The sequence below is a fragment of the Corvus moneduloides genome, chromosome 6 (assembly GCF_009650955.1).
Source record: "Corvus moneduloides isolate bCorMon1 chromosome 6, bCorMon1.pri, whole genome shotgun sequence".
Taxonomy (NCBI): domain Eukaryota; kingdom Metazoa; phylum Chordata; class Aves; order Passeriformes; family Corvidae; genus Corvus; species Corvus moneduloides.
This window is the reverse complement of record NC_045481.1, coordinates 31486042-31513115: the sequence shown is the minus strand read 5'-3', so window position 1 is coordinate 31513115 and position 27074 is coordinate 31486042. Positions and strand designations below refer to the sequence as shown.

The 27074-nt window shown below is 37.6% G+C and overlaps 1 long non-coding RNA gene across 1 annotated transcript in view; it reads left to right on the top strand.

Annotated features, from left to right (window-relative positions):
* The first annotated feature begins 3571 nt into the window (after nucleotides 1-3571).
* LOC116446061 overlaps nucleotides 3572-27074 on the top strand; it is a 47277-nt gene continuing 23774 nt past the window's right edge. Inside the window, exons 1-2 of the long non-coding RNA XR_004241021.1 lie at nucleotides 3572-3768; nucleotides 6275-6347. This is a non-coding gene — a long non-coding RNA (uncharacterized LOC116446061). The remainder of the gene's footprint in view (nucleotides 3769-6274; nucleotides 6348-27074) is intronic.

Genomic DNA, 27074 nt, shown 5'->3' with positions numbered 1-27074 from the left:
ATCAAAATGTTGTCTATTGATCTGTCTTACCAGTCGGGTGGAAATGAATAACCATTATAATGGCCACAAATTCAAAAGTTGCATATAGAAGGTCTTTTTGTTCAATAAAAAATGTCTTAATGATTAATTGCAGGAAGGAAGTGAAATCATGCATGTCTCTACCCTATGGAGCAGTCTGAAAAGAGTTTGAGCTATCCTTGTGTTTCACTGTCCTATGAAAACATCTTTAAAACTTCCTTAAAGATTACTCTCCTAATGAGAGGAGGCCATATGTAGGCTAGTGGAGACACAAATGTAGGTTTTACTCCGCTTCTCATTTTGTGTGTCTTATACTTTGTTTGAAATGGGGATTTCATTGGGTTGTTATGGGACATCTCAGATGTCTTCCCCATTGAACATAGAGTTTTTCCACTTGAAGCTCATAAACTACCGTACCTCCTTTTTTTTTTTTTATTTGCAAAGGTGCAAGGAAGGCACATACACGAGAAACAAGGAAAAAAAATACTTTTATGACATAAGGAAAAAAGAAAAAATTTAAACTGCTATTTAGACACCCAGTTTTCACTTAAAGAAGAAATTAATCCTCCAAAAGCTGTGGTCTTGAGGAAGATCATCAAAATGTGAAGGGAGTGTTACAGATGCAGAAATGCTTGTATTTACTTAAAGCCTGGAGCTCCAGCTCTGAGAGATTAACTGTCCCATTTGCTCTTGCCTCATGCTGAAGAAAAGGTTTTTAAAGGATTGTTATTTCATCACTTATCAAAGTAACAAAAGCAACAATAGCAACAACAACAAAAGAAGGAAAAAGAAAATGAATAATTTATTACTGTGGTGACATGTCAGAAATATTCCTGGGCACCAAGAGTGGGAAGGAGGAAGAGATGAGAGTGAGATAGAGTACAAAGACATTGCCAGAGCTGGATCTGAGCATGTTCTTAGTTAGGAGAGATCAATGTATTGCTGACTTAAATGTTATGAAACAGTCAAAAGAAAATCAGTTTGATTCCTATTTCATAGTTTCTAATTCTCATTCAGCTAGTTTTCCATTGTGTTCTGTGGATCTTCTACCAGTTCAGCTCAAAAGAAAAGAACTTCACCTGGACTTTTAGGCCCTTTTGGCTTTGGCACAACCTCTGGCACAACCATGAAGAGCCAGGAAGGTGCAGTTGGATATGAGCTCATAGGCAGCCCTATATCTATTACAGGTAATTGTAAAAAGGCCAGAAAAAAAATAAAGCCAATAACTAAACATTGCAGGATCGTAAGGTAAAAGCGGGGCTTTCACCCTTTATAACACCCTAAAGATTGCAGCTACCAGCTTGTAGAGAACAGTTAAATGTTTGACTCAAACACCTGAAGGGCTCTCAGGCCCAAAGGTGGGAGCCTGGCATTTAGAACACCAGGTCCTGTGAACTCTTTGCTGAACTATTCCTAGAAGATGCCATGTTTTTGAAATAAGGAAAAGGAGATGCATTTTACTACATATCACATCCAGCTTACGTTTGTAGGAAAGGATATTAACTCTTCCTCCTTAATTGACAATGTAGTTATACAGTAAAATGGAGAACATTTTTAAGCTTTTGTTGGCATCTCCATTCAGTTGGTTAAATTTACTTCAGACTAAGAAAAAAGGCCCCCCTATCTTTTTTGCTGGTTAGCAGAAAATGAAATATTAATTAATTTTTCCTCAGATTTATCCCAGTGAAAGTAGAATCTAGACATCATATATTAGGCACCTAAAACCCAAAGAGATTACATAAAACTGACATGAACTTATTTTTTGTTGTTTTAATTTTTCTGACTCCAGAAAATATTCATGGAGGTAGAAGGGAAGAGGATCAGTCTTCTCCTTAAAATGTGAGAAAATAACAGTGCATGAATTGTAATTTGCACTACTTAAAATTAACCATAAACAACTATATACTTTTCTAAAATATGCAAGAAAGAACAAGTTTAGCTTCTCTGTTGTAAAAAAAAAAATGAAAGTCAATTAATTTTCCATCCTACTCTTTCGAAAGAAAATATTAAAGGTCTATGGAAAAAATGAACAGGCATTTGGCAAAACCTGGCTTCTAACTGGCAGCAGTTATTGCATTACTGAAACCCATTCATAAATGCTGGCTGCTTCTTCCCTGGAAAAATGCCAGGGAATTACCCACCCTGGTGTCTCTCTTTCCAGATACACCAATCCGTACTCTTAAGTCTTGCTGACATGCATCAAAATTCATTCTAAAGTAGGCCTTTTGTGCCACTCCAACTAACTCTAAAACAGGGCAAGTAAGGACCACACCAGTCCATCTAGCTTGTATCTGTGGCTTAAGGTATCGGACAGATATATTTTGGTCTTCAGCTATGTTTGCAGCATATATTAAAAAAGCACAAGGCAGTAAAGCACAGTAAACACTAGCATTTGTCAAATGCATATCATCTGAAGAGCTCAGTATTTCTTTACAATCAGGGGGAGCAGCCTCTCTTCCTTAACTAGTTAATTTTACTTCAATGCATTCGTGTTATTGCAATCATATGCTCATGTAAATTACAGCAAATTTAAAGCTTTAGTAAAGACAGGCAATAATGTGAATTTCCATAAGCCTAATTCTAATCCTTTCTAGTACTCTAATGTATCAGTAAACATGGACAGCTGTTGATACATATAGACTCATTCCACCCACACTCTGAGCAAATCAGATGTTGAGTAGCTCCCATTTGGGAGTTCAAGCTAACAGGCACAATGCCTAAGTTAACAAACTTTGCTTCTCTTTCTGGCATGTATGCTCTCCTCACTACCACATCCTGATGTACTTTCCCCACCCCCTTTAGGAGTTTATCCTGAACAAGCAGGAGTTTGTGTGGTGTAAGAAATTCATAAAGCTTTGCACCTTCACCAAGTACTTCTTCTGTTGGAAAGAATGATCGTTGTTGTTGTTGTTGTTATTCTTGTTGTTATTGCTGATTTTGCAGTAAGGTTTGGTAGACCCACTAAGAATCATGGCCGTGGCATAGGGCGGCTTTATGTTATAAAGAAACAAAGCTACATACCCGGGAATTCTTAGGGTACATCGACATCTCGTGGACAAAAAGAATATAGCACATCAATTCCAGGCAGGATATGGCAATTTTAACACTATATTTGAGAACATATATAAGCTCAAGATACCTATCTTGACATTGAGAAGATTGAATAATATGCACATCTTCTGAAGGAAAACTTCTGTGTATTTATCTCTCGAGTTTGTTTGGATACCTTTGCAGTCTGCAATGATTTCTGCGCTGCTGCAGTTACACTGCTACTGGTACCTCTAAGTTGTACACTATTATACAAGATGGTTCCAGTACTAGTGGAAGTATACAGGTGAAATATATAGCATAAAGTGTGCAGGAGCCCAAGAAAATGCACAATTGTGGCATCTTCATGATGGAATAGCCAGATAAGGCAAAGACCTCAGTTCAACCCCTGTGGAAGGGCAGACTACTATTGCTGTTTACAAATAAGTCATTTTACTTACAGAAATTAGGTTTTTCCCCCGTCATTATTATTTCTTTCCTCTGATGCATCCATTCCTTTCCTCTCTGTGAAGGATATCTCCAGGAAATAGAAGGGGACAGTGCAAAGCAGATTCCTGTGGCTCCACATTGGCTGCATTTGCACGTCTTCACTTTAAAGAATCACCAGAATGACTTATCTGATCTCACGATTAGCAAGCCAGCCTTGAGTTGCTGTATGAAGATAGTGGAGCTTCTGAATCTTCTGCCATGACAGAACCTAGAGTAAGAATTTTTTAAATTTTTATTTTTTCCAGATGACTGGTTGACAATCTGTGGCCTGGGAGAAAATGTTACACAGTGATGGCTCTTTGTTTCTCTTTGCATCTCTAGATTAAAAATACCTAAAACTAAGTTTAGTGCTTTCTTAACAAAACCTCTCCATAGGATTAATTGCTGGAGTGGTAAACAATTGGTGGGAAAAGCAGATTGCAGCGTCACCAGAGAACCTCTGTAAGAACAATTGTATCATAAGATCGTAAGATTTGTTTGTATGAAAACCAAGAGGAAAACATAGGTCTTGCATACAGCTTTCACTGGCAAAAAAAATTATCTCTAAACATTTTGATCCACAGCATTTTATCAGGGTTATTACTGAGACCACCATTGAGTTATAGATCTCGAGAGTAAACATAGAGACATGGTGATTTGCCTAGAATCATCCAGAACATTTGTGTCGAAGAGAAATATCATCCACAGCATCTCATGGCATCTAAGTGCTCTTTTATACTTGTTGATGGCCTTTCAATGCCACGTCTTGCATGGGAAGCATAAATTACTTGTTTTGGCCCCCACATGATACTTCACAACCATTGCACCTGCATTTTACATATTTGCGGTGTATCTCACTGTAGTCTGAGTTCTCATAGGCCAAGCACAAATAGCCAGCAGATCTATGATTCTCAGTAGAAGACTGGTGTTGGCAGCTGGGGAACATGATAAATTCCATGTGCTAGCATCTTAATCAGGTTTTTTTGTATTATATAATCTGAAAGTCCAGAGCCATATTTATCCAAGACTTTAGCATCCTTATAATCTCCCCTCTGTCCTGTGATCTGATGCTGTCACACCATACAGTGAAGATGCCTTCATCACAACAGAAATGTATTCAGTTGTGTTCTGAAGTGCTCATGTTTTCATGAACTTTACATGAGTTTTGCTGAGTAACCATTTTTGGTGCTGTTTTCACTGAATTACTGACACTGTTGGGGCTGCCCAAGGCAGCACCGCGTCCAGCTGCAGACGTCCTTGGCTTCAGCTGCTGCAGGCAGGGGTTGGCTGCAGCAAGGAGGGAAAGCTGTCAGCTGCAGCTTGCAGGGAAAGCTGGCTCCTTCGCAAGGAGCGAGCTCCGAACAAAGGTGGTGTAAAAGCATCAGCATAGGCAAAGGACGAGAGAAGAGTCTTTGTGCAGGTTCCCACTGGTTTGTTGCCTGCAGAGGGTCCAGGAACAAAGACTAAGAAATGAGAGAGAGCGCAGTGTTTTATACGGGGGTGGAACTAGGGGAAACAACCAATGGGGATCGACTGAGAAGGAGGGGACAACAGGGGAATATCCAATAGAGATAAGTTAAAGGAAGGAGTTACATGAACCAACCAATGGGGCATCGAAGAAGGGGGAACTTTCCAGAACTAATACATAGGCAATTAAGGGAAATGCATAAACATGAACTTATACATAAAACTGGGTGGAGAACTCCTGAACATGTAACTTAGAACATGTAAACTAAGAACCACTAGGTACATGGGCACTCGCCGTAACCAGTGAGAGTCAGACCTCTGTGTTCTGGAGGCCTGTCCACCAGTCCTCTGAATGCTCTGCTGCAGTGGCCACTGCTACATGCACTGCAATAAATTGCTAAGTTAACTCAGATACTAAAATTGAAGGAAAGCTTGAGAACATAGCATAGTGTGGAATGTAAGTTTCAAAGGTTTGCTGAGTCATGAAAGCTACATAGTTTTTTTGCAAAGCAAAATTTCAGAATTTCCAACTCTATTGTACAAAACCTGGGGAAAAAGGAAACTAACCCCCAAATAAACCAGCTTTTAAGGGTTCAAAATAAGAATCTTATTTCTTGGTCACTGCTGGTTACTATTGCATTGTCTGTATGACTAAAACAAACAGAAATATTTACCAAAAGAGGCTGAAGTTAACATTATACCAAAAAGGCTGAATTAGACTATATTAGGTCAAGGTTTATTACAGAGTTACTAAATTTATTTTTAACATTATTATGGCTAATTAATCTATGCATAATACTAAACTGATAAATTACTTTTAGGATCTGAAATTATGTCTTTTAATGGTGCTAGAGCATACCACATAGCAAAACAAAATGCTACTAAAGTGTTTTCTACTGTGGGGAATGAACAAGTTTTTAAGATGTTATAGTAACTAGCAACTATCTGAGTAGTTCCCACCAAAAATCAACCTACTGTAATTCTGAGATTACTTTTGGAACATGCCACTGCCTCAATCACCAGCATGTTTTTGATTTTTATGTTTGTTTGTTTGTTTGTCTGTAAAGGTTTTAAGTGTTTTTCAGTTTGGATTTGAAGATTTTGGTAGGAGACTTGTAAAACACCTGTTATGCTAATTTGCAAAAGCACAGGAACAGTCAAATAGTTATTTAAAGCATTTTTTAAACATTAAACCAATTAATTTAAAACACCTTTTATTGTCTTTTGCATCTTTCACTGTTCAATTTTTTTAATTTTTATTTTTAATCTCCAGGTGGGAAAGCTAAGAGCTGGCAATATCATAATTGTCCATGGTGTACAGAAGCTGTCCTGGAATAATAGCAAAGGTAGGACAAGTCCTTTGGGGTAACGATGGTACAACAGGACAGATGCTCACTTTAAGAACACTGCCTGATGTTCGTATCTTTTGGGGCTGGGTCTGCACTCTCCATGACAGTGACTTCCCCCCAAGCTGTTGGTGTTTGGTGAGCAGTTTAGCTTTCTAAACAAATGAGGCCGATGTGATAACACACTGCACCCATCTGCAAGGTTTTCTTCTTCCAGCAACTTTGTAAAGGCATAATGACACAAGGCCATACAGCTGAATGGAGCAGTAGAGGAACGAGACCTAAACCAGTGCATCCACTGAGAGAAAGGCAGGCAGAATCCAGTCCATTGTAGAGAGTATCAGCAGCTATACAATGCACACTTACAGGGAGCTTTGAAACAACATTAATAGATGTGGCTATTAGAATCCCTCAGAAGGAGCTCAGTAGGGCAGGGGGTGAACAAATACCATGGGAAGTGGAAGGAGCTGAGAAGAGGGCAGATCTCATGAGTGGTACAGACTGTGAGGAAGCAAGGCTTCTTTTGTTTCCCTGATTGAATAACTGACTGGTTTTGCTTCCACTCCATATAAATGATGTGAAGTTTTGTGGCCTGTGCTACTGCTGAGATCAGAGGTGACCAGAGGTGATGATGGCTTTCCCTGCTGTTAAAAGCTCATGAATTGTGGCTGTTTGGTCTTTTGCAGTTGCATGGAAGACATAAGAAAGCAAAACTTGATTTTTGCTTGGATTAGTCTTTGCTTGTACTTCCATAATAGTGAAAGATGTTATGTCAGAGTGAGTGCTTTGGGGTAATTTGTTTTTTGCTTGCTCTAGAAGGCCTCACTAGTGTACCTTAGCGACAATGTTCTTTGCAAAGGAAAGGCAATGCTAACACCATGATGTTAGCCTTACTAGAACTGACAGGCATGCCAGTTAGCACCATATGGGATTTTGTGAGGAAGACAGCTGTTATCACTGGGAAGTGTATTGAGATTACTAAACTCTCCTCCAAACAACCATCAGTGAGTAAAGACTATTGGCACTCAAACTTGCATGGACAACTGGATTTTTATTGGATAGAGCAAGACAGACATAATGATAAGGAATAATTCATCTTTAATTTCTCACTTTCAAATGTCCAGCCTTTTGTCTCACAACCAATCACACTAATTATTAAAAAAGAAGTGGCGTTTAAAGTAAAACAGAACTATTATCTGATAGGCAATTTTAGGCACTCTTAATGACTGCAGTCTGTATATGTCCAGTCTGTACCAAATGTAAATAGATTTTGAACTGATCCAAGCTGCAAATTTCAGCTAACATACTCTGATTTCAAATGAGAAACTTATTGATACTCATTGTCTAAGAGTCAAGAATCAGACTTAGATCAGCCTTTCTACCTTATAGAAGGTTCATGTCATGAACAGCTGAATGTAGTGCCTCTGTCCGCTACCTGGATGCATGTCTGAAAGTAAGGGAATCCTGAAATGCTAAGTCAGCCCTCCAGCAAGTAAATAAGAATACAACCCTACATCAGAGATTAAAGAAAGATCCAGGAAGTCATATGCCTATCAGTCTTACTTCAGTCCTGGGGAAAGTTATGGAACAAATCCTGCTGGGTCCTACCACAAGTTGGTTGAAGCATGTGGTTAGGAAACACCACATGGGTTAGGGTTCACCAAGGGCAAATCCTGCTTGCCAAACCTTTTTGCATTCTGCAACAAAGTAACCTGCTTGGCTAATGTGGGGTGAGCAGTGGACACGGTCTACCTGGATTTCTCCAAGGCTTTTGGTACAGTCTCCCACAGCCTCCTTCTAGAGAAACAGATGTGTTAGGGTTCTGGACAGGTGGTATCTGTGGTGGGTGGGGAATTGACTGACAGAGCCACCCTGCAGGAAGACCTGGATAGGCTGAAAGAGTGGACTAGCAAGAACCTTAAGAATTTTAACAAGGACAAGTGTAAGTTCTTGTACCTAGAAAAACATGGTACAGGAATTTAGCAGAGGCTGGGATCTACTTGGCTAGGGAGCAGCTCTGTGGAAAGGGACCTGGAGGTCCTAGTGGGTAGCAAGCTCACTATGAGTGAACAGTGTGCTGCTGAGGCATAGAAAGGCAAGTGGATGCTGGCTTGCATCAGTAAGGGCATCACCAGCAGAGATAAAGAAGTCACTAGCCCACTCTCTTCCACACCTGAAATGTTGCATGCAGCTTGGGTCCCCACTATGCAAAAAAGCTGTGGACAGGCTGAAGAAGGTTCAGAGAAGGGCCACAAAGATGATCCAAGGACTGGGAAGCCTGCTGTATGGGGAATGGCTGAGAGAACTGGGTTTGTTCAGCCTTGAGAAAAGAAGGCTTAGGGGACACCTCATCACTGTGTTCCAGTATTAGAAGGATGACTACATAGAAGATGGAGACTCCCTTTCATATAAGGAGTCACACAGAAAAGGCAAGGGGTAATGGGTACAAGTTACTCCTGGGGAGATTCTGATGGACCCAAAAAAACCCTTTTCACACCGAGAACAAAAAGAATAATCTCCCAAGAGAAGGGGTGGTTTCCCCACCATTTTAATATTTGGCTAGACAAGGCATTGGTCCATCTTGTCTAGACAGTGCTTTTGCCAAGAAAGGTTGGACCAGATGATTCTTGAGGTCCCTTCCAATATGGTATTCTATGATTCTGTGATTATGTTTTGTATTTCTGGACATTAAGGTGGGTATGTCCATAGTCTCCCTAAATTTCTGCTCTAGCCTCAAGTCTCTGGAAGGAAAATTGGTCTGCTGCTATGTAAAAATGCAAAACAGTTTAGAGTCAAAGTTTATTCCTGGCATTAACACAAACTCCGTACTTAACCCATATCTAGCAAATCAGGTATTTATTTCTTTTTGCCTCAACTTCCCTGCCTATGAAAATAAAGCTACTATCTCCTTACCCACTATCAAAGTACCTACAGAACTAATTTACATCTAAAGTGCTTTGAGCTCCTGTGACAGGAATCATTACAGAAATATGAAATGTTCTTGTTATTTTTCCCGGGGAATAAAAGTATCCAGTCAGTCAGCCAATTTACAAGATGCTTCAGATGCTTTTCACTGTGGGTATCTCTGTTTTCCAGGCTTCAGGAGAGTATGTCCAACACCTGATAGGTTTGGTTTCCCTTCTCTAAAATGAATGATAGCTGTATTTTGAAACAGAGATAAGGGAAAAGGGGACAGTGAAGGATAATGGCAGCAGTTTGGGCTGTCTCTTTTGGCATGGCCTCAATCCTCTTATCTCACCTAATGGCAGAGTGAGTGCCAATGTTTATTTGGCCATTCTCATTCACCAGCTGCTCCTGTACCATGGTGTTTTTCTTCCCAGATGGCAGCACGATGTTCCATGATAAAACTGACACAAAAAACAATGCAAAATTTGTCTAAGAGAGGTTCAGCAAGGATGAGAAAAACAGCTGATATCTTTCAGAGCTAGCCAAGTTTCCTGACCTTGATGCCAGAGCAATTAAGGTTTGATTTGAACAGGGGGTAAGAAAAGAAAGGCCACCACCAGATTTATCAGGTATGTTTTGGGAAGAGGGAAAAAATATTACTACTCTTCTCCACTTTCTGGCTCTGTGACAAAATCAATTGCTGCAGTCTGAAAAAGCTCCCAGAAGTCCTGTATATTAGCAGGTCTTGTAAACTATTACATGCTCCCTAATTAATGCCCTTCTAGATACATATATTGTGATATAATTCAAGTCAACACTGTGATGATATAAACAGCTGTATTTTCCTGAGTTTAATATTTCATTAGTCAATATTTAGTAGTATTAAATAGAGATATAATATTCAAATGATATTTATGATTTTTAAAACATATTATCTCCGAACTTTTATTTAAATTATTGCAGAAAAGATGTAATGAAATTGTTTTGTTTATTACTCTAATCTCTCTGAAAGCAATATTTTTTCCCTACAGACTGTACACATATGTTTACAGTATTTTTTGTTCTGCCTTAAGATCTAATAATTTAAAAATCTAGTAAGTTTAGAATTGCACCATTTAATGGTCCTTTAAAATACCCAAAAATATTACTTCACTTATATGATGAATCCTTTCAAAAGTCTCCATCTTCCATCTTGCAGTGGCAATTACAAATTACAAGATTTTTTTTTTCTTGTGGATTTCTAGTTTTCTTGTGTCCTGTGTTCTGATCTTAAAGCCAAGTAAATAATGTTAAATTCTGAATATCTATAGATATACATCAGAGGATCCATCTGTGAGCCTAGGATTTTTGATTAAGTTTCTACACATGTGAGACATCCTCATGCCAGATGCTAAGCCACTTCACTCATGCTGCTTCCTGCAGGAGCCGGCACTTGGGATACACTGTTCCTATCTCAGAAGTTAGAATCATAAACTCATAAAATATCCTGAGTTGGAAGGGACCCACAAGGATCATCGAAGTCCAGCTTCTGGCCCTGCACAGGACACCTCAAGAATCACACCATGTGCCTGAGACCACTGTCCAAACATTCCTTGAGCTCTTGCACTGAGGTTCTTGCTGGCTCTGGCTGCTGGCAGCATGGGTGGGGGCACCTACACCCTGCTCTGAGTCCAGTAGCTGTTACCAAATCCACTCTAAGGTCTGTTTCACCAGTAGCTGCCCCTTAGCCTTTACAGCACACACACACCCTCACAGGTCACAGAGTGCTACTAAACAGAGAGATAGTTTAAAAAGTATTTAATACTTTTTAAAGGACAGACTAACAGAGCAGCAACAATTTTCATGTGGCAGTCCCCTTTTATACCCATTTTGGTCTACTTTGTTTTTCTCTAGACCTCTTCCCTTAAACTTTCTTGCATTAATTTTGCATAGTCTCAGAAAACCCTCTCAAACATCCCAAATCCTCACGGTCATCTTTTTTCCTCCTCCTCCTCAGCTGCAACATCCAGGTTGTCTCTTTCTAATGTGATACCTGGTAGATGCTTAATAGCCCTCAATTAGTGACCGGACAATTTCTGTCTTTGGTACTGCCTTGTTAGACCTTGTCTACTAGGTCTGTGTCTCTTTGAGTTCTTGTTATATCTTTCTGCATTGAAAAGTACTGAATAATCTTAATGAAGCAGATGCTTTCACATAAACCCCAGTTATTCTGGTAACTTAAAGACCCTCACTCAGTTTTTACATAATGTAGTCCAAACCCCTCAAGTTTATACTATTAACCTCTTCTGCTTTACCTACAAATCAGTAATGAGGTATGCTGAAGAGGACTGCGCAAGTAGCAAGCCTGCAGAAGACCAAGATCACGCTCTGCCAATCACTCCACGGGTGCTTGTCAGACAGCAGTGGAGTGGTTCAGTGTTTTGGTTTCTGCTCATGGCAGGTTGCAGTTTAGTGGCTACAGACAGCGCAGCTAAATGTCATGTGCTCATGTTTGGTTCACAGGTGGTGCCTGAGCTAGGCATCTCTAAATGAGAAACTCCAATGTTGTTTGAGTGAAAGAGCCAGAATTTTTGTTGTGGAATTGATAGCAGTTGCACAACTTCTGGTGTAGCCTAACCTTCATGAGAATGACAGAGAAGCTTGTACCATGTCTTCTGCTAGAAAAAGAAATGGTCATTCCCACCTGATAATCACTGCCCTCCCCTGATGACCCCCATCATCAGATCTGCCAAGAGGGTACTCTAGAGCACCTGCTGTTCCCCTTAGAATGAGTTAGCTAATCCTGGCATGTGAGGGAATCCTCATATGAGTAATTTAAATGAGAGATCCGAGGGACAGGTAACATGCAATATGAGATAATAATGAAGAGACTGTATCACTCTTCTACTGACACTTGGAAAAGATTGGTTTTGTCAGTGTGGGTTGCAGGAAGACTGCATTTACTGTTATGGCAAAGGGGATGAGGTTACCTCAGCTGTGCAAAAGCTTTCAGCATTGTACGGCCCAGAGCTAGGTACTGAATATATCAAACCCTTAGCAAAAGTTTTCGTAAGGCACTAGGGTAACAGTTCCTGGTTCTTGGCTTTTCAATTTATTGAATGTTCCCTGGGCTGGAAAGAAGTATGTGGGAAATCATTATTCTCTCTCTTTCAGTCTTCTCCAGTCCGTTTATTTGCAGCAAATGCCAATCAAACCACAAAAATTACCACATGAACCTCTTTACCATTCCAAATCTGAGCTTTCATGAAGAGAAGCAGCACAGATAGATCACTGCAGAAATCACCCTCCCTGCAGCATGGTTTCTCTACATTCCCTTTAAAAAAAAGCATTCACTTTGCAGATACTTTCCTTACAACCTCTGTACCATTAACTCTTACAAAATTTCTCTTAAGAATCGGCAAAACCATTCCAGGACCTGACTGGAGCATTGCTAGCCTCAGTCAGGTGTGTTTGAGCACAGCCACCCTGTTATGTACCACTTTGATCACTAACACCTAAGTAAAATGGTATGGATAGAAAATACTGAATATTTACAGAAATCTGTGATTCAAGTACAGAGATAGGGAAGAAAATTAAGATAAAATCTGTGAAATAATTGGATCATCACATAAATTTGTGTGTCACCTTATATAGTAAAGATCAATGTACTAGTAAGGAAAAAGACTAAATTCATTAGATAGATTATATGTTTTTTCTTCCATTCTGTTGCAGGGCTCTTTATGGTTTGGTGACATGTAAGAGCAAATTCTTGGCAAAAAGAAAAATCTCCTTTGTACATTCTCTAGCTGTACTATTTCAACATAATGGTGATATAAGCCAATGTTAATGTTTTGGACAACTTTTTGCCTAGACTCTGGACAGAATATTTTTAGCAAGACATTGCAAGCTTTTAATCTTGTATATCTTCATCAAGGGAACACAATAAAATAATGCAGTGTCAGCAGAGGAACTAAAGTGCAGTTTCAGACCATTTGATGTACAACAGTCTTTCCTGGCTTACTACCCTCAAGTAGAGGTGTTTTACCATGTGGTAAAGTCTATATCAACTCTCTCTCTAAAAGCAAATTCTTCTTTGGAGGGCTGACAAAGATCACTTATCTCGTGCTATAATTCTGTATGTACTGTATTCATAAATGAAGTGATATTTCACTGAGTGAGGGAGCTACATGTACTTTCCTGGAAGAAAATAAAATATCCTAAAGCAATGAAAGAGTTAAGAAGGTCACAGGATTTGCCAAGTATCATGATGTAATTCTTTGAGTCTACTCATCTCAGAATAACTTAAGACTCTGGACAATGTCCTTTTACTTGAGATTCCAAAAGGATCAGAAGACTGTCTCTATAAACAAGTGGTAGCTGACTGAATGAAAACTTGGTGCTTAATCAGGAAGTCATTCTAAATTACTGTGGATTACCTAGATTCCGATTTTCTTCCAATACAAATGAAAATATTTTAACTAATATTGTGGCTTAGAGCACATTTAGGCTTAAAAAACCCACTGTGTAAAAACAATTTCTTAATTGATCTACTCACTGGAGTGCTGAAAATACAGTTTTCCCCTCTTTTGAAGCCTCTTTCAAAAGTGCTCAGGAAAGGAAAAGAATCATAGCAGCTATTGTGTCTCGTGCATCATTGGAATTGTCAAGCAGGACCTGAATTTAACTGGCATATTAAAAAAATGCCTACTAATAATAACATTTAAATAATCTTTAAAAATGCATATAAAGCAAAGACCATTTTCTAGACTGGTCAGACAAAAGATTTCTTTCACATCAACATTAATAAACATTTATTTTTTTTAAAAAAATACATCAAATTAATCACTTTTCTGTTAAATTCAGATACGTAACAAAGGAGATTGCCTTCTAAACAAGATTTCCTTTTCCCTTTTTCTGGAAGACCTTTCCTGACTTATATTGCATTAGCACCTTTTGTCATAAGATGTGCTGAGGAAAAGAGTTTATATATAGAAATAATTATTTTTTATATTTTTATACTCTTTTGTGTTCACACATGAATGCCCACTGTAAATGCAGTCCCATATTTTGAAGGTAAAATTACTGATTATGCAAGCAGGAAGTTATTATAAAGACAGTTCAAGATCCAGAAATATCTGGTAGTTTATCTTAACCCCACATGGGTGTTTTTGTCTTAATTTTTACATCTCCACTTTGATTCCATGCAAAAGGGCTTTCTTTTGTTTTTTTTTTTTTTTTTTTAATTTCACAAGGAGCACTTAACTGGCTAGAACTGCAAATAATCTCAGACCCCTGTAGGAATCCAAAAATCTTGAAATACTCCCTTAGGTCAACTTCTGAATGTGTAACTCACAACTCCTGGACTTTTCATCATGCACAGTATATACTCACAGAAACTTAATTCAGTTGTCAGAGATCAGGATTTCTGAGTCATGGTAGTAATTACCTTTCTGAGCCCATATAGCAAAATGAATGAGACATAACATCTGTTTTCTGGTTTCTTAAGTAAACATCTATTGAGTGAATTCAATCATTGATTAACTGTTCAAGCCAATGAGACATCACATTTTTCAAAGTCAGAAATTATTACAATTTCCATTGAGCCTATGATGTAATTAGAACAGAGTGGAAAACAATTTACTCAGCCTGTTAAAATGTTTGAGATTTCAAGAATTTTCCTCATATCAAGGAAACCTGTAACACCTTCCCAGTGGCTGGAACCTCCAATCTACTGTATGAGAGGTCAAAACTCTGCTACCCTTAATTCAAAACAAGAATGTGCGTTTCTCACATCTTTTTAAAAGCCAAACCACTAGGAGATTGGCTATGACTCTGCTGGTTTTGATCTGAAATTGCATCATAATGATAGGAATGAGTCATGACTGATGTGGGGTCTGGGAAGCAGGATTCATTTTGAGGTTTGAAGGTGGAGCAATACTAATAACTGGACAAGATTATTCAAATCACTGTACTAATTTACTATAGGGATATATGAAGGGACTAAAGTGATTACATCTTTGCTGAAAATAAGGGTTTGTAACAAAGCCACTATTTCTGTGTTATAACTACCACACATCTATATTTTCTAGGAATCATTCATTCCTAGCTCCAACATAGTTTTCTAGAGATGGATTTCTGATACATACATCCCAATTCTTTATGAAACCCCTGCAAAAAACATTCTGATTCCACAGGATGATCTTGCATCTCATTGCAGATGAATTAGAGAGGTAACGTTGGAAGAATGGGGAAGGTCTACAGGATGAATTAGAGGCTCAGAAACCATAGACAGGAAAGAGTAGAAGTCAAATGTGGAAAGACTGGGGACTAAGAAAGATGTAGGATGTATCAAATAAAGTAAGTGTGTAGGAAAGGCTGGTAAAGGGTAGGGGCAGTATGACAGCAGAACAACTTTGGATGCATGATTTCTGTTGAGTAGGTAAAATCTAAACTGGGAATATTGATATAGTATTGCTAAGTACTGGGGATCTCTGAAGCTCTGATCCAGGATAGTTAGAGTTGCAAAGGAGGACTGTTGCATTAGAATACCATCAGCCCTGACTGAGACGTGTGACTGATCTTCTCACTTCCATCATTTTCCTTCTTAGGTTGTATTGCACTGTTCTCTTTCTTGACTTGATAAAATACTAAGTACAGTTTTCTCTCACTCTCTCATCATTACGAGATAAAACAGAACAAATTCAGAGTATTGAGTCCTCCTGTTTCCTCTTAAGTGTCCCTCCTTCCTTCTTGTCATCAGATCCTTTATAATCCCTGCTGCAGGTAGCAGTATCCTTTCTTAGGATGCATAAAACCTGTAGTCCCGCTTGGATGAACCCTGAAGTCAGGTATTTAGGTATTCATTTTGACCATTTAGGTCATTCTCTTGCCTGACTAGAAATCTTTCTCAATACAAGGTAAAATATCTTCCCAGCTAATGCTATATAACAAATACATATTCACTCTCTAAGACATGCTCACCTCTAGGTAAATCTATTGCTCTCTTTAGAATTTACACCAGATGAGAATTCTGCTCTTCGTTAGTAATTCACTGAAATACATTACAGAACCCCAAGAACCCCGTGCTTCAATGCAGGCAACTGAGTCATAGAAACTGCAGAGAACAGCAACTAACTCCTGCCTTTAACCCCAAACTTTTATCTTCAGTCAGTTTTTCCAGTTTTGTAAATTCCTCACAATTCTGATGGGCTAATTCTGATGGTCTCTTGTCCAGTGAGACATTAGTGTCAAATTCCTCCTGGACTTCACCAAAATCAAAATTTCATTTTATTGTTTTATTAAAAGGTCTGATTCTGGAAACTGTGATTTAAATGAGATTCTTGGCTTTCATTCACTCCAACAAAATTTTTTTAGGCTTCACAGTTGCCAAAATAGATTGAGAATATGAAGTCTTAAAACTCTGAACCAGAAGGTAAGTAACCCTCCAAGTGTAAATGTAATTCCCAATTTTGTGAGTGACTCATCGAGACATTTAAATTTTTGGAGTAGCCAACACTGGCAAATTAATTGCAAAGGGCAAGAAGAATGGGTGATGTATCTAAACACTCAGTACTAATCATGACTTAGTCTTTTGAGAATATTAACCAGTGTAGATGAAACTAATACTGCTTCCAAAAGAGTGAATATAAGTTTTGCTAGCTTCACAAAATCAGCGGATTTGACCCCCAAACCTTGTAATTTTGGCAGACACTCAGGAAAATTTGCGATATACTTCTATCTGTGGGATCCAATGAGTCAGGTCTCTGACACTGAATTGGAAACTATCAAGAATTTTGCATTTTCTGAAATATAGAAGGAAGCACATCTAGTCCACCTAGCTTTGTCAATTCTAGATTATTTCTCATTTCAGGGTAACAATTTATAGATAAATACAGATTCTTCTGAACAACTTCATGCTCTTCCTCACAGGAAGAAGTAATTTGAAAAATACTAATGAGAAATGGGATTATAATTCTGAATGGCTAAATGAAATAAACTCACAATGAAAACATGTATGCTTAAAAAATTTTCAGTTGATGTTAGACTAAAACTCGGGACCACCTTTATTCCTGTTTTTTTTGTCTTCACAGTTAGTAGCTGAAACATGCTGGTCTTGGTCTGCAGGCAAATATTCCTGTTATTATAATTTTTAATGGCTGAAGTCTGTTGAGAATACAGATCTAAACTAGTAGCCAACATATCTAAAAAATTCATGCTAGTCTCTTAACTTCAGCATTTCTAGGGTGTTTTCATTCTGAATAAAAGTATTTTTAAAATGCTAGTGTACTCATAAATAAATCTCTGGGTAGGCATCAGCAAATTTGACTTATCAAAACTACTCCCTTTATTCTTTCCTAGTTTCTGCCTTGCTTGAGGAACTTTTAAGTCCCTGTCACATCCCTGATAGTATCATTACTTCTCTTTCCAGCTCTTGCCCATAATATGGAATGGTCATACTTAATATTTTCTGGTTTATCTAACACATGATAATGTTGCCATGTAATAGTCTTCTCATTCTCTGCTTAATTAGTGTGCAAAGCCAAGGAGGATTTTGAAAATTGGCAATATACTAACTACTTGGAAATAGTATGCTCCAAAATGTTATAAATAACTTTTGTTTAAAATAGAAAAAGCCATGTCACATCTACATGACAGAAGGGGTATTGAAATTCCTTGCTATAATACAGTATGATATAATATAATACTTCTTGCTTAGCTAAAAATGATATTACAAATGACTCCTCTGTCTCCTACCTGCTTACAAAACTCTACCTTTTTTTACTCCATACTACCTGACTCTTCATTATATTATGAATAATACATTGCATCCCACATTATAGGAAATGTATTTACAAATGGAGCCTAACTGCATCATCAGATGTGCAGTTTGGAACTTTGCATTTTAGAAAGAGCTAAATGATTGAGAGCACTTGAAAGCAGCTTCCATTATTTATGTTACAGTCATCCTGAATTTGGCTATCCTCTAAATCTGTCGATTTGAGCCAAGTACCAAGCTTTAGTGTATTATTGACTTTTAAACAGTACAGTCCATTGATTTAATTGGAGAATCCTGATTAAAAATTGATGTGACAATTTGCCCTATTGCCCTCAGTCTGCACATAAAGCTAGTACTGATGTAAGTCTGTAGTCATTCATATTCAACTGCTGTTCAGCTAGTTCTAGGTAAAATTGCAGCTCATGCTTTTAGAGATAATACCAACAGCAGTAACTAGATACAAAGACAGTTTCTTTTATGAGGAAGGGCTGGAAAATGATGTTGTGAGCCATACTCACTTCCTACTAAAATCTTCATATCTGTTTGAAAAAGATTTTTGATTCAAACATCTCTCACAAGAACAGAAATTGGTACTCCATAGGGTCATCTGCTAAGGTTGAATCATCTGTCTCTGCATCAGTGCTGATGTGATCAGAGAAACAGAGGTTGCCCTCTGTAGAAGGATATAAGACTATCTGTGAAGAATGTCTAAGGCCCAGTACAAAACTCATAAAGCACTCCCTTGTAGTTTCTTGCTGTATTTGTTGAGCATGTACTTTCAGTGCACCTGTTCTTTCCTTCAGTAACAGTGTTCCTTTAGCTGAAAGGTAAAATTTAAAGGTAAGACAATTGCCCTACTGATGCCATCTAAATCAACAATTTCTACTGATTTTCTTATTGAACTTGATAGAAAATTTAAACACTACTTAAAACTGAAATTAACTACATTGTTAACTACGTCTGAGATTCATTCTCAGCACAAATTTGGAGTTAACTGCCAGCAATAACTGAATATATTTCAAATTATCATAATAGGAAGTGTTATGGAGGAAGAGGAGTTGAGAAGATGTATTTTTTTTTTGGTTTTAAGAATTATTTTAACAGATTAAGGACCCAAAATAAAACCAAAGAGAACCAATGGAAAGGAAATTTGCACAGATTAAAGTATGACTGGTCTAGACGGTCACCTGGATAGAATATTACATATAGCAAGATGGCCCAACACAGACATATCAGCTAAACTTGTACAATCTCCACATTTTTAACTGTATATAACATATAAAAGAAATGAATTTGACCTTTTACTGCATTGTAGATGTTGGAACAAGAACTTAGCTGGTGTTATGTGAGTCTCCGTGCCACTGAAAGCCACAGAGAGAGTATGATATAACTAAAATGTTCAGTTCAGCAGAAATTATTCTGTGAACTATAATTCTTCTTTCCCTGTGCATATACATTCCAGGTATAATGCCTTTAAGTATAAATACTTCTTGAGGCATCACAATTGAAGCCCAGCATTTTGAGAATTTAATGTCAAGGCATGAATGGGTTGTACACACAATATGAATACTGAAGCAAACCATATACTAGGATCTCATACGAAATAAAATGCGGTTTTGTTTTGTTTGTTTGTTTGTTTGTTTTTGGTGGGGAAATTAAGTTTGTATAACATTCAACACAGGATTCCTGTAAGTGGAGATTTGTGCTTCCCCAAAAGGTTATTTGGTTTAAAAAAGCCTGCATGCAATTCCTGCGGCATACCAAAAGAGGGCACCTAAAGCTTTCGGTATAAAGCCCAGGAAATCTGCCGGAACTTGGATTACTTTCCAACAATATTGAAGGAATCTTCTCTCACTTTACAGCATACTAAGCAGAAATATAAAGTCTGTCGCTATACAATGAAATATAACATGCAAAATTTATACAGCTACTTTTAAGGGAAAACAACATTTCGGTATATTCACATATCCACAAAAAATAATGTAAATCATGGAAGAAGAAGAGCAAACATGCAGTTTATGAAAACTGCGATAAAATTCACTAGAAGTAATTGGTGCCAGGAGACAGAAGAGGTGACTGAACGCCATAGCTGTGCAGACTTTTTCCTAGCAGAGAAGAGTGGACTGTCGGGAGGCAGCAGATCCCCATTGCAGTTAGCGCTGCTGTGGAGTCAGGCTTAAACATGAAAGGCTGTGTGATGAGCCCGCAAGTTTGAGTTGGCAAACAGAAAGTACATTCTAGAGGTGCATATCTTGTGCTTGCACATAGATAGCAAAAGACTCATTTCAGAGGAGGCATTAGGCACAGGCACTTGCTCACAAATCTTTCTTGAGTCAGATTCCAAACTTTGATATGATTCCGTAATTGTCCTCTGAGAGTTGTGTGTTTGATGAGTTTCAGCAATTATTTTTTTACCTACCTGTCTATGATACATATTTTCCTATTTTCTAAAATTAAGAACACTTGAATAATAAACTTCCTTAAGTCGTAACAAAGATGTTTGAAGCGCAACAATTTCATTTGCAACAATGTATAATAGCAAACATTACCAAGGTACAAGAGTGTATTTGTTGTAATTGTATATACATTAGTTACAAGAATTTGCATTTAACAGAAGTCCTCAGTTATAAGTAGCTTTTCACCAGCTCTGGTCTACCAGGGGATTGTGAAGGTATTTCTGCTTCACAGAGATGTTTATTTCAGATGCAAAAAAAAAAAGCAAACCAAAAACCAACCAAAAAACCTCCAACTTAATTCAAAGGCAAAAAATTAAATTAAAAACCCCAGACATTTTATTTTCCACTTGCCTTTAATATGTACAAATGTGTATATATCTCAGAAAACATGGACACAGCAAATATTCAACTGTTGCTTTAGTGTAGATGTTTAAATGTCTCACCATTTGCTTCTATAATTGCCTTCCTATGCCTGCTTTATGAGTAACAGAAAGGAGATTTTCAACTGTAAAAATGTGAAATTGAATCCCCTATTTAATGATTGTACATATTCTCTGTTCTTTGGAATGTGATTAGTGATAATTGACTGCATGACAGGGAATGAAAGAAAGAAAATAATTGTACCCCTTAAATATTTATTTAATCCAACCAGAGTTATTTGCCCTAAAATATCAAGCAAGAGCTCCAAAAAGAACATAAAGGAGTCTAGAAGATACGTGGTTAGAAAAGGGGAATAAAATCCAATTGCTTTTGACATTTCTAATTTCATATGTCTTGGGTATTTTTACTGTTGTTTTTTTTTTTTTCTGTAGCTTAAGAGTTTGTCTGCTGGACACTGATGTATGTTTTTCAGTTTATTTTTAAAAATTCGAGAATGTATGAAGGTATTTCATAAAGTTACAGTGATAGTTTTGCTTTGTTACTTTTATAGCTCAGGTGGATTATACTGTTACATTCAGTGAATGAAGATGTGAGTAGGAAAATTGAGAAATAGATAATTTTAAAGTAAAATATTTTGTTATTAGCTCTTCTAGATATATTCAGAATAAAATATCTTATTATTACTGCTTATGCAGTTTGACAAGGATTTTTTGCATTTCCTTTCAGTGCCAGTACCCTTTGCAGGTAAGCAGCTATGGCATGCTCAGGGGATTCACAATGCTGAAAGGTGGGCTACTCTGGAGGCTACAGACTTGACCATCTAATTTTTCAGCTACAGGAATAAAAAGAACTTTTCATTTGGGTTACCTGAAATCTAGATTGTGTTCACAGACCTAAATGGAGCAGAACAGAGGGAGGAGCGTAGGAGGGTTGCAGGGAATGTATGCCTTTCAACAGTGCCAGGGAGTGCATATATAGTGGTGCAACATGCTCAAACATATGGGCCTACATTTGGATGCATCTGTTTTGGGCACCCAAGCTGAGAGACCTAGAGAGCTGAAACTTCAGCAGACCTTGGGAACTAGCCTCTGAATATCGGGCCTTTCTATGCTGTCTCAACTCTTGTAAAAGTAGTCACTAATAATCACCAATCATGTTTGAAAATACATGTTGGGGAATATTCTCCACTCTGCACTTAGAAAAATAAATGACTAAAAAACCAAAGGTTAGAGTTCTAGGTTTTCTTCGAATCTGACACAAAGTCTGAAAAGAAATACTTAGTAACTGGAATAGCTGTATCTCAAAGGTTTAACCTGGCTTTGGTTCGGTATGCTGAAGAGTATTGTGCTTTAATGGCAAGGGACAGATACAGAGGAATTTTTAATGCTTTTCTTTGCTAGTTTTGATTACCTCTAACAAAATGCTCAAGATGAAAACTTTCTCCCTTGCAAGCCATTTCATATGTTAATTAAACCAGTTCATAAACCACAATCATATTAACTAGAATACTGTTCCAGTACAAGATATGTATGATCCTAAGAGCAGCTGTCTGAACACCCTTCTAATACAGCCATATACGATAGCTCAAGTAATATAAAACTGTTCCAGATTTTTCCTCAGTGATGTGTGCTCAATATAAATTAGTTTGCTATGAAAAATAAAATGACAGCTTTAGCTAGATTCAGGATTTCTTTCCCACAGATTCAGTTCTTTGATCAAAAACTACAGTAGATTGAAGTTTGCTATTGTCAACATATTGTACATACACAGTGTGTTTATTTTTGTGCACTTTTAATGTATTTAACCTTACTGTCTGTTCCTTTAAAGCAAAGAAACTGTGGCTCAGCATCTTGAATTGTCAAAGCAACCTATTGCAGATTTCTTTTTATAGATGAAAAGAAGCGTCCAGATGATGAATGCTATTCACAAAGTGATTGCTGTGGCAGTCATATCATGTCTCAAAGTACACATGGCTGTGTAAATAGAAACTACTGAAACTTGTTCTGACATGTAAAACTTTTTCCATGGCATATGAACTTTTATGTCATCTAAGCAGATTCAGCTGGAGCTCTTACTAAAAATGCAAGTGCTTTTATTTGCTTTTTAAATGTTGTTGTCTTTTTTTTTTTTTTTTATTTTAATATCACTTCATTGGATGGGCCAAAAGTCAGATATTCCTCTCCCCCATGAGACCCTCAAGTTTAACATTAGAAGAAGTTTTGTGACAGTCTAGTAAACCTTTAATGAGAATTCTTTTTGTGACAGACAGATGTAAATGTATCCCTCTAATCCTATTCTTTCAGGATTTGTCTGCAGATGAATGTTAATAATTAGTAGTTGCTTTCTCCCTCCTCCTTCCTTCATAAAATTGTATTCTTCATAAATTCATCGTCTTTTTTTCCCCCTGTTTTCTCAAAGTACCAGCAGCTCTGACAGCCTCCCTTTGTTCTTATGTTTATAAATAATTTATAATGTAGAAATATCTCTTCTTAGTCTTAAAAAATAAACTAATGGTTGAACATAACATACTGCCAGGAGCAGATCTACCACTAGCTTTAGAAAAAAAATAAAAAAGGAAGGAGAAAAAGCTTCATAATTAACAGAGAGAAGAAACATCACATGGAAATCTATTTATCTGAGTGAATGCTGATTTTTGTTTGCAGATGCTAAATGCATCTGAGCTACCCTCATTTTATGCTCTGTTTCTTTTCTTTTCCAGACTGCACACCTCAATTCATTCCTTAAAAACGTAGCTTCTTTTAAATGTTCTGAACAAACAAAAGGCTACAACATGGACTAAGTTATCAGCATAAATGTGTTTACACTGGTGTAGGTGGTTCTCTTGAGGAATATACCAGCCCTTATACTGACACTTCGTTGACTACTGCTGTCCATGTTGTAGATGCACTGCTAACAAAAGTCACACATTTAGCCAAGACATTCAGTCTATTGTCAGCTGCATATGAAACAGCTGTTGGTGTTGGGATTCTTGCAAAAGAATTCCAAAGGCTGTACTGCAGTAGCATATACTTTGTCAAGAACACTCTCACATGCAACCTCAAAGAACCAGCACTCAAATTAGAATTGAAATATACTGAGTTTCAACACCTACTGAACACAGAGGAGTGATCCTGTTTCCAAATGTTTGCATGGCTCTATTATTGTTGTTTTATGCAATCACAGCAGGAGCAGTGACCACAGAAATGACTAGAATTATTATTAATTAAGGTAAATACGAGTGAACTTGATATTGCATTGTCTAGCCTAATTCTAGGAAGGAATCTTTATTTTGCTGCAGGTTAGCATATCTCAAAGGAGATGGCTTAAAAGTCACTATGTGATAAAGTGGATATATATTCAAGTAATTTTAAAAACAATCCTAGCACACAATTTAGATAGGGATCTCGACATTACCTCTCAATGGCTGCCAAGATTTTTAACCAAAAGTGAGGTACCATATAATGTCCTGCCTCAAAATGCTCCACATGGTGGTGACATCAGTGAGTACATGACTTACTATTAAACTACAGAACCTATATCCAGACTCCATAATTACACAGGAAAGTAATTTGGGTGCTATGTTGCTGTACAAGAAGTGAGTGTAGATCTATTTTAACATACTTCATTTTAAATTCCCCACCAGGTGCTAATTCGAGTCTTGTGTGCAGGCTACACTCAGTATTCACCTACTCTTCAAGCATATTATCCCAAATAGCTATAATTGAATCAATAGCACTACATAATTTAAGGATAGGAAGTGAGAGGAAAAAGAATGCCTTACCTAAGGTACACACACAGTAGAAGGTGGGGAATTTAGGCAGATATGCAAACCCAGTGTAGAAATAGTTATGACCTGCAGGGCTTAGCTTTGGATCTAAAGGAGGGTTGGAGCCAAGACTAGTTTGATTTTGCAAAAACCAGGCCAGCTGCCCTTTGTAAATTATTCATTCTTGCTTTTGGCTTGTTTCTGACTTTGGAGAGTGGAGTGAGTTTTGGCCATAAAGAACACTCATGTAAAATCTTTTGAAATAACTGGTATGGGAGCTTTCTGAATAAAAGAAGACGTCACTCCTAGCAACTCAGACATGAATCTGCACAAAAACGGCTTGGAAAGAGTGAGTTTAAATCTCCGTCAGGTGTTCAAAATCAATCTGAACCCCCTTTTAAGGAGTCTGATCTTCTAATCCTCTACCTTTTCTCACCCCTTGCCTTTAACACTACATAACAGGATTCTCAGCTTCTGTTAAAATACATTTTGTGATAGTCTGTAAATCTCTGCTGAGATTGTGGATGCTTTCAGATCTTACAGGGTGTGATGCGAGGATTCAATGTTTTTCAGGAACTCTACATTCAGAACAGAATCCTGCTTGAAAATCCCTGGGTGCACACATTGTAAAGAAAGCAGGAAGACAGACCTAAAATAGAGTATGCATCAAGACCAGAATTTCATCCAAAGGTAGCATGCTTCTGAGGAGACATTTGAAAGCTCAGTGCAATCTTTTAAAGGAAACTTTTTCAGGTTCCCAAAGGCTGCTCAGGATCAAGAGAGAAACAAGTGTCATGGGAAGGGAGGATGACGTTGGAGGGAATGAAACATTTGATTGCAAAGAAGAGGAAAACAGAGAATGAGACTGGTATAAAAGCATCTCAGACAAGCATTTGACAGTGGTAACTTCATCTTTTAAATACTGTGATGCCAGCACACAAATTAACCCTTAAATGCTTTTGCATTTAGCTTTCACCTATCACATCTTCATGGTAAAATGTCTGCCTAATGACACTAATACATTACTTTTCAAATTTTCACTAAACGTCTTTCATGACTATATAAAGCATTGTAGTTGCAACACTACTTTCTCATATAAATATAAATATAAATATAAATATAAATGTAAATATGTATAAATTATTCCCTAGTACACAGGTAAACCCACTTCCAATGCATTCATAACCTCTGCTTTGTTCCACTCCAAACCTTAGCTTGAATGAACACCTTGAGACCCTAATGCCGGAAAAAGAGATCAGGACCCAAACATATATCCAAATCTATTTCTCTCCCTGCTCAGATTATAAAATGGACTAATCAAAACTTCAGCTGAACACCCCTGATTTTTGTTGGTGTCAATTCTTGATCAAAAATTTTTAGCTGAGACCCTTTGCTGCCTACAGCAATGTGTCTTTATAGAACAGAAACAGCCTGGCTCCCTGGCATTATTAAGAAAATACAGTATACAAAAGCTTTAAGCTTCAAACCATACAGCATGATTATTATGATAGCAGGAGATGTCAGGTGGAGACAAAGACACATGGATAGAATTGACTTAAGGCACGTCATCAGAAAGTAAGGGTGATGTGATCACAGTACTTATAGCATATGCAGCAGCTGTACAATTCTACATGGCAGCTTCCATCATACCCTTCACATGAAAAAAAAAACCAGAGAAGATTCTGAGTAAATGATGGTTGAATACACAATAAATTGTAGTGTATGACAAGACACTTTCTTTTTTGTTTAATATATAAATCAGGAGCACTTATGAATTAATATCAATTAAAATAATGTATTTGCTTTCTTTCGACAGTTATGTCAGCCTCATTAAAAGCCAAGTGCTAAATCTTCATTAGATTTTTCAATATTAAAATACTTCCATGAAATATAAATTAACATTTAACTTGTTGCTGGTCATATTAAGAAAAAAGGAGGGAGCAAAACCCTTTGGGATTGAAATCCTGACTCAGTTAAATCAATGGGACTTTTGTTTCTGAACTCAGTGGGGCCAAATAATTCCCTCCCTGTTGACAAGCGGCAATACCTTTAAATCTGGCAGAGAAGCAGGCCTCAGGAAGTATTCTGTTTCGGTCTATATTCCTGACTAACATGATGATGGTTAAAATTTTCAGAGTATCCTTGGTGACATAGGGAGAACATGTGCCTGAATAAGAGTAAAAATGTTTAGATTCCTGGGTAGCTTCAGTGTTTTAGGAAACCTTATGGTGTGCCTAGAATTTTAACAATTCTACCTCATAAAACGACACAGTGGTGTTCTCCCTAGAATGATGCAAAATCTACTTCTCAGTAGATGAAACCCGCAAAGCAATGAGCAGTTCACATGTGAACACTGGAATTTCTATCAGAGAGCAGACTGTCACTGGTGCGCATCTGGAGGGACGTGCCCTGTCTGATGAACACCCCAGAGCACTGAGTGGTGTGTGAGGCTGTCTCACAGC